We start from the raw sequence: 10,892 nt of genomic DNA, 5'->3' as shown, positions 1-10,892 counted from the left end.
GCGGGTAGAAGCTTCCAGATGGCAACATCTGTGCCCCTTTCAGCAGATGTCCACGATTCTAAGCACCAGGCAAAGGCGATGGGGGTCCCTGCAACAGATTCAGTATATTTTCACCGCCAACCTTTGCCTTTTACGGCTTCTGGCTGTGACTGAGTGCACGAGTTGACCCAGCCTCTGCCAGCATCTGCCCGTCATTTTATTCCTTGGTTGGAGGCCAGTCTGGGGCCAGTGTCTGCAGTGCTGTAAGGGCTTTATTTAGCTACTTTCCCCTGTCCCTAAGGTGCATGAATTGCTCTATGGGTTTCAGTGAAACATGTAGCTAATGGGAGTGAAATCATTTCCTGGTGACCTTTATTTAAACCAGGGCTTGGCTGAAGTTTGAATAAACTGAGGCGGGAAGTGGTGAAGTCTGTGATCAGCTGTCCTTCAAAATAAATCATTCAAAGGGAGTAGCCACCTCCGCTGCCGTCAGCAGGGATGAAAGAACCGGCCTTACCTGTGTACACAGAGCACCTGCTGTGGGTACCAGGCGTCCCCTGTTCAGTCCCTGCCCTTACTTCTAAGGACTTGTGCCAGCCCCACGGGAGAAACCTCCCCAGATGCCCACAGCCCACATTGGCCTCTCCACCCCTGAGGGCTGCGCTGGGGGCAGAGTTCTTGGCATACGTTATCTCACTCAATACTCACAGCTACTGGTGACCCATTTCCCAGCCAAGAAAACAGGCTCAGAGCAGAGTGGGAACTTGCCCAAATGACAAAACAGGAGAACTAGGGTTGGAAGTCAAGTCACCTGTGTCCAGAGGCCGGACTGCCTTATGCCAGCCCCAGAGGGTCATCTGTGGACCACGTGCCTTGCTCAGAGTCTTTCCACACTGCTGATTGCTTAAGTCATGCTTGGAGCCCTCGCCTGTGCACCTGTCCTGCTTTACTATCATCTCAGAACCCAGATGCCTGACTTGGCTATTCTCTGGGTAGCCCAGGCTAAGCACAGGGCCGGACGAAGCGAGGATGCTCAGAGATGCTTCAGGACATCCACTTTGCTTTCCCTTTTTCTTCCTTCCTCCGTCTCTCCGGCCCTAGAAGGAACGATACTGGGTGACCACACTTGTTTCAAGAAAATATATTGAGGAGGGAGAGAGGTCTTCACCTCTATCTACTCCTGCAGTTCAACGCTTTTTAGAGACAGAGCGATCGCCCTTCTCTAAACCCGCCACGATCTTTTTTTTTTTTTAAGTTTTATTTATTTATTATTTATGTATGTATTTATTTATTTATTTATTTATTTATTTATTTATTTTTGGGACAGAGAGAGACAGAGCATGAACGGGGGAGGGGCAGAGAGAGAGGGAGACACAGAATCGGAAACAGGCTCCAGGCTCCGAGCCATCAGCTCAGAGCCCGACGCGGGGCTCGAACTCACGGACTGTGAGATCGTGACCTGGCTGAAGTCGGACGCTTAACCGACTGCGCCACCCAGGCGCCCCAAACCCGCCACGATCTTAAAGATGGCAATAAAAATTCTAGATAGTTCAATATCTAATATTCACGAAGTGGATCGAGCAATTTCAGCTCCAGCCTCCCTGTGCTAAATGCCGGGCTGGGAATGCCATGGCAGAGGAGATGGCCTTGGTTTTCTTGGCAGTCCTCTCTGGGTCGAGATGATAGGCACTAACCGTCAAACAGTGCCCAATATGAAGTCGCTATTCAGCATATTGTTTTTCTGCTTTATTAATAAATAAAATGGTAATATATTTAAAGTGTAAAACGTGATGATTCGATGTAGGTAGGTAGGTTTCCTCCCATCTAGTTAATTAACACATCCATCACTAGGTGTGTGCGTGTGTGTGTATGTTTATTGTGGGAACACTAGTCTCTTAGCAAACCTCAACTACACAATCTCGTGTTAGCAACTGTACTCCCCATGCTGCGCACTAGATTCTCAGACCTCATTCATCTTAGAGCTCAAAGCATGTGTGCCCTTTTACCAACCTCTCTCCGTTTGCCTCACCCCCTAGCACCTGGCAACTACTTTTTTACTGTTTCTCTGAGCTTGACCCTGTCTTTTTCGGATTCCACCTGTAAGGGGTACCATGCAGTATTTGTCTTTCTCTGGCCTGTTTCACTCAGCATCATGCCTTCAAGGGCCATCTGAGTTGTCCCAACTGGTGGGATTTCCTTTTTTTTTTTTTTTTTCATGGTGCGCATTGTACACTGTATCACCTTCTTTCCCACTCTTCTGTCGGCGGACTCGTGGGTGGTTTTCGTATCTCAGCTCCTGTTCGTGATGCTGCAGTGAACGCGGGATTGCAGATACCTCGTTGAGATCCTGATCCTATTTCCTTTGGGCAAATACCCAGAAGTGCGATTGCTGGATCGTATGGTAGCTCCACATTTAATGGTTTGAGAAGCCTCCATCCACTATCTTTCCACAGTGGCCGCACCAGTTTACGTTCCCACCGACAGCGTGCGAGGGTTCCTTTTCTCCGTATCCTGGCCATTGCTTGGTGTCTTCTCGTCTTTTCGATGGTAGCCATTCTGACCGGTGTGAGGTGATCTCTCACTGTGGTTTTGATTTGCATTTCCCCGATGATGAGTGATGCCAAGAACCCTTTCAGGTACCTGCTGGCCATCTCTGTGTCTTCTTCAGGAAAATGTCAAGTCAGTTCCTCTGGCCATTTTTTAATTGGATTGTTTGGGGATTTTTTTTCCCTTTTTTGTTCTTCAGTTTTGTGTATTTATTTATTTATTTATGTATTTTGAGAGAGAGAGTGTAAATGAGCGAGGGGCAGAGATCAGAGACTGAGGGAGAGAGAGGGGCAGAGAGAATCCAAAGAGAGGGAAAAAGAGAGAGAGCGAGAGAAGTGGGGCTTACCCAAACTCATGAACCGCGAGATCATGACCTGAGCCCAAGTCAGATGCTTAACCAACTGAGCCACCCAGGCGCCCTGTGTATTTTAGATCTTAACCCTTTGTCAGGTATGCGATTTGCAAACATTTCCTCCTGTTCCATGTGTTTGCCTTTCATTTTGTTGGTGGTTTTCTTTGCTGTGCAGAACCTTCTTAATTTGATGTAACCTCACTCTTTATCCTTGTTTTTGTTGCCTTTGCTTTTTTGGTGTCAAATCCCCCCCAAAAATCATTGCCAAGACCAGTGTTAAGGAGCTTACCCCCTTATGTTTTCTTCTAAGCAGGATATTCTTTTTCTTTTTTTTTTATGTTTATTTATTTTTAAGAGAGAGAGGAGAGACAGAATGTGAGCAGGAGAGGGGCAGAGAGAGGAGACACAGAATTTGAAGCAGGCTCCAGGCTCTGAGCTGTCAGCACAGAGCCTGTCACAGGGCTCGAACCACAAACCATGAGATCTTGACCTGAGGCGAAGTCGGATGCTTAACCAACTGAGCCACCCAGGCACCCCAGCAGCGTATTCTTTACAAGGCAAATATTGCCAGGTTCCTGAATGTGAATTTTCTTGTGCTCTCAGAATGAAATGAGAGAACCATCACCAGTGTGTGGTCTCTTTGGGGCAGGCGCCCAAGGATCTCTCTGCCCCACCTTAGCCACCACCTGGTGGCCCCTTGCAGGCTGTGCCCTGTGGAAGGCAGGTGCTGAGTTTAGCTGGGATCCGACTGGACTCCCGTGGAAAACCGCTACTCTGTGCACTGGGCTGAAGTTTTTCTATCACAAAATCAAATCATGATAGTGTTCTTTCAAATCACAGAACAATTAAAGTAAGGGATAGAACATTTTCGGTTACACGTTTTCTCCCACCTGCTGTGTTTCATTCGCACCACGATCAGGTATATGATGGGTGTCTGATTTAGCCCCCGAATTAAGTTTGACCCGTTGGTATTTCCTACTGTTCTCTGCAAGGCCACTTGAAGACACCCGGGGACTGCTGGCCTGGAATATCAGAGCTGGAAACTGCCCTCAGGGACTGTAGGCTCTGTACTGATGCCCACCTCCCTGCACCTGCAGCCCCATTACGTCCGCACTCCCCTCGCCTCTCACCCCTGTACTCAAGGCCCATGGTTCTGCTTCTCTGCAAGGGCTTTGCTCACAGCCTCTCTCTGCCTGCTGTGTCTCCCATCTCCCACTCAGTCATTACTCCTCTGGTAGGTCATCCCTGACCTGCCCCTGCCCACCCCAGGCCAGGTCAAACCCCCATCACAGGCTTTCATAGCACCGCATACCAGTGCTAATCATGGCTACATTTTAATGTTTGTTTATGGAATCATTTGATTCATGTCTGTCTTCCCCAGCAGAATGTGACTCTTCCAAAGACAGGGAATGGGGACCGTGTGTGTGTGTGTGTGTGTGTGTGTGTGTGTGTGTGTGTGTATGATTCCTTACCATAACTTCCACTGTGCTGGGCACAGTGCTTGAACATATTAAGCACTCGATAAATATCTGCTGGTTGAATGCCTGTGTAGTGCTGTATATTTCTTTAGACTCCTTCTGACAGCAGTGACTCCATTTTGCAAACGGAGAGACTGAGGCCCAGAGATGTGACTTGCCTTGGCCAGCGTCCTGCAGCTGGAAAGGGCCAGAGCTGGGCTTGGAACCCAGGCCTCTGACTCAGTCCGGTGCCCTTTGCACCCCTGCAGGCTGCCAGCTTCCCTCGAGGTCTGGTGGGTTAAACAGAAACAAAAAGTTCAGAGGAGACTTACCAGAAGGCAGCGTGGTTACCAGCAATGACTTCACCTCAGGCAGCGAGAGGCTTTGCACATAGAGCTGAAAGAGAATACCTTTGGCATGAATGAGCTGGGCCGCTGGGCTCTGGCTGACTCACGAGAGGTTTTCACTTTATAAGGACTTTCTTGGGGTCCCCCTGGGCGTGCCTTTCGCCCTGCCTCCAGGTCTGGGAGAGGGTAGGCAGGGTGAGTGCAGGTTGTAGGGCTCACAGCCCGCAGGCCCGGCTCTGCCAGCTCTGTGTCCGGGGGTCCGCACCTCCTCCTCTGTCTGGAACCCGTCTCTCCTGCCCTGGGTGTGAGCAGGCTCACGTTAATAGCACCCACCCAGATTTCAGTGGGTCTGGCTGCGAGCTGCTCCTCAGGACGTCTGGCCCCTGCAGACCGCCCCCCCCCCTCCGCCGGAGAAGCTGGGAGTCCAAGTGTACCTCCCGAGTCCTGAGGGCTCAACCCCTCTCCTTTCAGCCCTTTATTTTTGCCATTCTTCTCCTCCTCAGTGTCTTTTGCCCTTGAAGTCACTTAAGGGGTCTGGCCAGTGCTGTCTGTAGGAATGCGGAGATTCATCCCAAGAGCCGTTTCCCAAAGCGCCCCCCCCCCGCACCCCCCATTTCTGGACCCACAGAGCTGCGTTCTCGGCAGGGAAGGACCACTCTTACTGCCCCGTTCACACCGTCCTCCCTGTGGACAGCACTGCCTGTCCCTGCCTGGGCACCTCCTCCCAGGGCACGCACACCTGTGCCACCGCCCCAGCCCCATCTTCCCGCCTCTTCTTTCAAACGACCCTTCCCCCCCCCGTGCCCCCGCCCGAGAGCCACTCAAGCAAACCCATGCCCGTGCACAGCCATTCTTGCCGGCCGGCCCGTCACACAGCCCCCAGCTGTGTTTTCATCTTGGCGGGGTGAGAACAGTGAGGACCCCCAGTCCCTTCCACGCACCCCTCAGACTTCTCACGGCCTGGAAGGTTGGGTTATCACGCACCATTTCAGAGATGGAGAAGCTGAGGCTCAGGGAGGTGGAAATCTGCCAAGGTCTCATAGCCGGAGGGACAGGGGTGGCACGGGAATGGGTGTCTTTGGTCCCACTTTCCTGCGGCCATCAACAGGGCATACGGCATTTCCTGTGACCCCCGCCTGCTGCAGCGGTTCACATCTGGGATCAGGTGGGGTGGGACCTACAGTAAGAGGAAGGCAGGGAGGTGATCCCTGGGATTCTTAGCACCTGCTATAGCTGTTAGAAATCGTTGCCAGGTTATGTCACACGTTGGTGACCCACTGATCCATGTGTGTTTCTGCTTGGTCTGAATTGGATAACGATTAAGCCGAAGGCTGAGGGTTCGGAAGGGGAAGGGAAGTGTGGATTATGATCCGGGACCATAGACTCTCTCCGGTGGGAGTCTGGATGGGTGGGAGCCAGAGCAGTGACTCAGCAAACCCCTGGCAGTCAGTGTCCAATGCCTTAGTTTAGCTGGGCCCGGAGCAGACTGTGGCTTTGACATCAGGCAAACAGAGCTGAATTCTACCCCGTTTCTGCGGTTGTCTAGCTGTGGACCTTGGGAGAGTCCCTCCTACCTCTGAGCCTCGTATTCTCGCCTGTGAAAAGAATTGTAAAATCCCCTTCTTTACGAGGAGGTCAAAAAGATTACATGAGATAAACCAGGGAAAGGGTTTTGCATGTAGGGCGTGCTCCATAAATGCGGGCTTTCCATCCCCTCCCACCAGACGGAACATCAGGGTTAATTTTCAACAGCTCTGGGGTTAGATGAACCCTAGATCTGAAGCTCACCGGTCTCGTTTCCTGGTTGTTCAACCTGGAGAAAGGGATTCCCTCCTCCACCCCCCACCCCGGCCAGAGACCCAGCTTCGTCTGTAGTAACAGGAATGAGGACACAGGTACCGAATGGGGTTGGTAGCAAAGCTCAAATACGATAGCGCATAGTGATAGTGAAACCTAACGTTTAGCAGGCTTTTAGCTAAGTGCCGGGAATCTGCATTTCTAACAAGCTATTGGTGGTACTGATGCTTCTGATCCGGAGACCACACTAGACTTTGAGTAGTGAAGGGAGGGATGAAGGTCAGTGGGATTGTAGGGGATGGAGGGTAGAGCAGGGGCACCTGCTCAAAAGTGGGCTGTTGCCTTTGGGATGCCACCTGCTTGAGACAGAGCTAAAGGTTATCTGGCAGTTAATTAATCTATTTAATTATTTGTTCCATCGACAAACATGGCCGTGCTGGGGGTTGGGGGATCATTTCCTGTCCCCTCGGAGCTCAGGCTGCCATGACTTCCGGGACGGGACCCTGACCCAGCCTAGGGGTCAGGTACGCTGACTGCACGTGAGGGCCCTCGAGCCGGCGTCCAGGGATGAGGGGGAATCAGCCGGGTGGAGCAGGCCGAGGGCAGTGTCCAGGCAGGTGTGCTTGGCAAACGAGAGTCACATGGACACGCACTAAAGACACAGTCCGTCTCCAGGGTCGCGATTTTACAGCCCCATGTGGAGGAGAGAGCCCAGGCTTGGGAGGCAGGGAGAGTTGGAGTCACAGCCCTGCCATCAACATGCCGGTTTACCTACACGCTGTGCGACCTCAGCGAGGGACGGCCCTCTCTGGGCCTCAGCTTCCCCTTCTGCAAGGTGGAGGCGACACGTCCTGTCTTGAGTGCTTCGGGCAAGCGGAAGGTCCAAAGGGCTGTGTGTGGTCTGGCGTCCGGCAGCTGGCTGACCACTGTGAAGTCCTTTCCCAGGAAACACGGAAATCCAGTGTTCAAGCGTCGGGGTCCTGGTCTCCCCGTGGCCTTCACCAGCAGGGAAGCCTCTTACCCTGCGGTGTTCCACATGCCTCCCCCTTGCCCCCAACCAGGCTTTCCAGGCAAGGCTGGGCAGCCTGCCAGGGTCCCAGGGAGACTGGTTTTGTCAGAGCCTCAGACCTTAACCCCTGCACTGTCCGACAAGAAACCAGAGACCTGGCTGAGATAAGAAGGCAGTTATCATGGTAAACAGACTGCTCCTGGGAGGAAGAGAAGAATAGAACAGCCTGTCTTCCCTTGGCAAGACACCCATGGGCTTGGCTGCCGGGCCCTGGGCCGCCCTGACTTGACAGCTGCCCCTCTGTGCCCACCCTCCTCCTGCCCCCTCCCCGCCCCCTTCCCTCCTTGCTTGCTTAGCTGTTTATTTCTCCCTCTCAGGCTTATCCATTTACCAGGTGGTCCAAAAGGGCATGGGAATTGGCACCGTATCTGGGCCTGGGTCTCTGGGATCCAGTCCTTCAGGTGACCGGCTGTCCCGGTTTGGCTGGGACCGAGGGGTCCCCGAGACAAGGACTGTCAGTTGTAAAACAGGGACTGCTCCAGGAAAATTGGGACAGGTTGGTTCCTCTGTTTGCCTCTCTGAGCCTCAGTGTGCTCATCTGTGAAACAGGGATAATTGTCAATGTTGGATTGAATGGGGTAATACAAGGAAACATCTAGTGCACGGTGACTCATCCGTGTGGCTTCAGGTGTTTATTTCTTTGCCTGGGGGAAATCACAGGACTCTGACCTTGAATTTCTTATCTCCCTTATTCCTACAACCTTTTGAAACCAATGCAGAAGCAGGTTTGGGGTAGTGGCTGCATTAAATCATTAAACTTGCCTGCTGTGCCTGTGCCCCAAAATGCCTTCTGACGGACAAGTCTAAAGCAGTGAACGGAGGCAGGTTGGGAAAGAGACACAGACTGGAAACCAGGAAGCTAGGCCCACTCTCCACTCTGCCACTAGCTTGCTGGGTGACCTGGGGCAGTCGCTTTGCACTCTGGGTCTGTTTATCCACCTACAAAATGGAGGGTTGGATGGCCTGGTCTCTAATATACCTTCCAGCTCTAACCCTCGGTGATCTCACGGTTCAGATCTCATTACCCTGAACGCTGTTAGGAAGGAACCACTGAGGACAGCAAAGATGGGCTGGTGCCAGGAAAAAGGTGAGGAGGAAGGAGCCAGCATCTGGAACACGAACTGAAGTTTGGAAAATGACAAGAGCATCTTACAGATAGAGCGGGTGGTTGACGTCTGCAGAGCCAGCGGGGCACTGTCTCATGATGCCTTTGGTTTGTTGCCTCATATCCCTTTGTTTACCCGTTCAGTCCTTTGTTCCTTCCTTCTTCCCTCTGTTCGTTCTTTTACTAAGTGGTTCACATAGTGATTGATAGGGGGCATAGCTCGGGGGCAGAGCATTTGACCGCGCACGTAGTGATTGATGGCATGGAATCTTTTTGAGTTTATTTATTTTGAGAGCAAGCGAGCAGGGGAGGGGCTGAGAGAGAGGATGAGAGAGAGAATCCCAAGCAGGCTCCGCCCTGTCAGTGCAGAGCCCGATGCAGGGCTCGAACCCACGAACCACGAGATCATGACCTGAGCCAAAGTCGTGAGTCAGAGCTTAACTGACTGAACCACGCAGGCACCCCGATTACGTGGATTCTGAAGCTGATCTGCTTGGGTTCAAACCCTGGCTCTGCCACTTACCAGTTATGTGTCCTCGGCAAGTGACATGACTTCTCTGTGCCTCTCTTTCTTCCTCTGTGAAATGGAGACAACAGAAATACCTGCCTTGTGGGGTGGTTTTTGTGTTCAATGTGTTCATGTGTGTAAAGTTCTTAAACCAGTGCCCGGCCGTTACGAGGTGCAGTATTCATGTTTGCTGTTCTTGTTTATTTATTCCCTCACCGATTACTAAGAGACAACTCTATGGCAGGCCCGGGGCTGGGTGGCCACCAGGGATTCGGATCTGAAGGACGATCTCCAACCTTGCGGAGGTCACAGATGCATAAACGGGCAATTGCAGTCATGTGGTCAGTGTTGTGCAGGTAAGCTCAGGGTGCTATGGGAACAGAGAGGAGGGGCACCCAGCCTGGGTGGGGGTGTGCGTCCAGGAAGGCTTTCTGGCAGAGGTGTCACTTGATCTGGGTGTAGAGGCACAGGTATGCACGTATCAGCCGGGAAGTGAAGGGGGCGGGGTGCCTGGACACTCTGGCAGAGGGAACAGCTAGTGAATCGGCTTGGAGGGAGAACATGGGTGCCCGGGGAACACACAGGGTTTGGTATGGCTTGCTGGGGGGTGGGGGAGGTGGTAGATGAAGCTGGAGGGGGAAGCAAAGATTTCACTATGCTGAAGATTCCAGGACCACTAACGAGCTAATATTTCATCAGTTAGGCTGCTATCCCCACCTTCTAGGATCACGCCTGAAATAGAGAGAACAAAATCTCCATTACATGGACATTTATTTATAAATAAATGATACACATGTACTCCCATGCAAATACACCGTGTGCATTCTAAGACACACACTAATAGAAAAACTTCATTGGATTGCTTGCTTTTTCCTTCTCTTGAATTGCATGAGTTCCTTAGATATTTTGGATACGAATCCCTTAACAAATATATGATTTGCAAATATTTTCTCTCATTCTGCAGGTTGCCTTGTCATTGCGTTGATGGTTTGTCTCCATCGCTGGGCAGAAGCTTTTTAGTTTGACGGAGGCCCACTTGCTTAGTTTTGCTTTGGTTGCCTCTGCTTTTGGCATCAGATCCAAAAATAGCATCGCCGAGACGGATATGAAGGAGCTCGCCGCCTGTTTTTTCTTCTAGGAGATTCATGGTTTCAGGTCTTATGTTCCAAGTTTTTCATCATTTTTCTGCATGTGGCCGTCCAGTTTTCCCAACAGGAAAACAGAAAGCACGAGATAAAGAATGCATTATAAAATAGAAATTCTGGTACCTTTGCTCCCTCAAACTGATGGCTCTTCTTGTGCATTTCTTTATTTTTTTAATTTTTTTTTCAAATTTTTTTTTTCAACGTTTATTTATTTTTGGGACAGAGAGAGACAGAGCATGAACAGGGGAGGGGCAGAGAGAGAGGGAGACACAGAATCGGAAACAGGCTCCAGGCTCTGAGCCATCAGCCCAGAGCCCGACGCGGGGCTCGAACTCACGGACCGCGAGATCGTGACCTGGCTGAAGTCGGACGCTTAACCGACTGCGCCACCCAGGCGCCCCTCTTCTCGTGCATTTCTTGGAAGGCGTCTTTCCTTCTCTTGCCAGCTTGCCGTTCACTACTGTGGGTTGCATCAAAGGAGGGCGAGTGGAAGACAGTGGATATTTACCTTTAAAAGACATCATGACATTTATACATGCTGGTGTCCCGGCAGTCATTGAAATGAAGAATAGTTATATGTTATTTA

At 51.4% G+C, this 10,892-nt stretch overlaps 1 long non-coding RNA gene across 3 annotated transcripts; it reads left to right on the top strand.

Annotated features, from left to right (window-relative positions):
• The first annotated feature begins 3,348 nt into the window (after positions 1–3,348).
• On the top strand, positions 3,349–10,557 carry LOC109502123. Of its 3 annotated transcripts, XR_006583960.1 has the most exons (4): positions 3,349–6,577; positions 8,564–8,635; positions 9,389–9,517; positions 10,126–10,557. It is a non-coding gene; the product is annotated as an uncharacterized LOC109502123 (long non-coding RNA). The 3 variants fall into 3 exon arrangements; XR_002160516.3 differs by lacking the exon at positions 8,564–8,635; XR_006583959.1 differs by having other exon boundaries at positions 8,564–9,517.
• The last annotated feature ends 335 nt before the right edge of the window (positions 10,558–10,892 follow it).

This window comes from Felis catus, chromosome C1 (assembly GCF_018350175.1).
Source record: "Felis catus isolate Fca126 chromosome C1, F.catus_Fca126_mat1.0, whole genome shotgun sequence".
In the NCBI taxonomy this organism is placed as follows: Eukaryota; Metazoa; Chordata; class Mammalia; order Carnivora; family Felidae; genus Felis; species Felis catus.
The sequence above is the reverse complement of the archived record's forward strand: the minus strand, read 5'-3'. Positions and strand labels throughout refer to the sequence as shown.